The sequence below is a fragment of the Echinops telfairi genome, unplaced genomic scaffold (assembly GCF_000313985.2).
Source record: "Echinops telfairi isolate 266 unplaced genomic scaffold, ASM31398v2 ScPeMD7_34;HRSCAF=130, whole genome shotgun sequence".
Classification (NCBI taxonomy): Eukaryota; Metazoa; Chordata; class Mammalia; order Afrosoricida; family Tenrecidae; genus Echinops; species Echinops telfairi.
In genome coordinates, this window is record NW_022103931.1 from 3,752,051 (window position 1) to 3,753,348 (window position 1,298).

The window sequence follows — 1,298 nt, forward strand, 5'->3', positions numbered from 1 at the left end:
GGAGAGTCCACTGGTGTCCTCACCACCATAGAGAAGGCTGGGGCTCACTTGAAGGGCCGTGCCAAAAAAGTGGTCATCTCTGTCCCTTCTGCTGATGCCCCCATGTTTGTGATGGGCGTGACCCACAAAAAGTATGACAACTCCCTCAAGATTGTCAGCAATGCCTCCTGCACCACCAACTGCTTAGCCCCCCTGGCCAAGGTCATCCATGACAACTTTGACACCATGGAGGGACCCATGACCACTGTGGACAGCCCCTCTGGGAAACTCTGGCGCGATGGCTGTGTGGCTGCCTAGAACAACATCCCCACATCTACTGGCGCTGCCAAGCCTGTGGGCAAGGTTATCCTGGAGCTGAATGGGAAACTCACAGGCATGGCCGTCTGTGTCCCCACCTCCAATGTGTCCATCGTGGATCTCTCCTGCCTGCTGGAGAAAGCTGCCAAGTATGATGACATCATGAAGGTGGTGAAGCAGGCATCAGATTGTCCCCTAAAGGACATCTTGGACTACACCGAGGATCAGGTTGTCTCCTGTGATGTCAACAGTGACACCCACCATTCCATCTTTGATGCTGGGGCTGGTATTGCCTGCAACGACCACCTTGTCAAGCTCACTTCCTGGTATGACAATGAATGTGGCTATAGCAACAGAGTGGTGGACCTTATGGTCCACATGGCCTTCAAGGAGTAAGAGCGCCCCAGGCCACCAGTCCCAGCAACAGCACTAGAGGAAGGGAGAGGCCCTCAGCGGCTGGGGAGTCTTTGCCCCAACTCAATCCCCCAACACACTGAGACTATCCCATCATCAATCATCTAGAGTTTACATCCAGACCCCCTGAAGAAGGGGAGGGGCTTAGAGAGCCCAACTTTGTCATGTACCATCAATAAAGTACACTGTATCCAGTCCTGTCCCCTGGCCCCCCATTGCCAGAAAAAAAGACAAATTGAGAAATTTCAGCCAATTATCAAGCAGATAAGGGCTTCAAGAGGGAACATACTATGAAAAAGGAATCAGCTGTACAATTCCGAGGAATTAATCACTGAGAACTTTATGAATAGCAACAGAACATTGTTACATATCATGCCAGAAGACACGCCCTTCAGATCCGTGACACCAATCAAGGGAGAGCTGTCTTTTTAAAGTAAAGTTGACCATAATGATGTGAATGGTGTAAAACCTTGGGAAGGAAAGCCTTCAAGACCTTCATTTGCTGATGGGGCATGACTCAACATGAGAAGAAACAGCTGCACACATTTATTAATAATCAGAACTTGGAAAATTCGAAGTCATCAGCA

The 1,298-nt window shown here is 49.7% G+C and overlaps 1 pseudogene; it reads left to right on the top strand.

The window, feature by feature from the left end:
- Positions 1 to 375: 375 nt before the first annotated feature.
- The window catches only part of LOC105979795, a 6,712-nt pseudogene continuing 5,789 nt past the window's right edge, over positions 376 to 1,298 (top strand).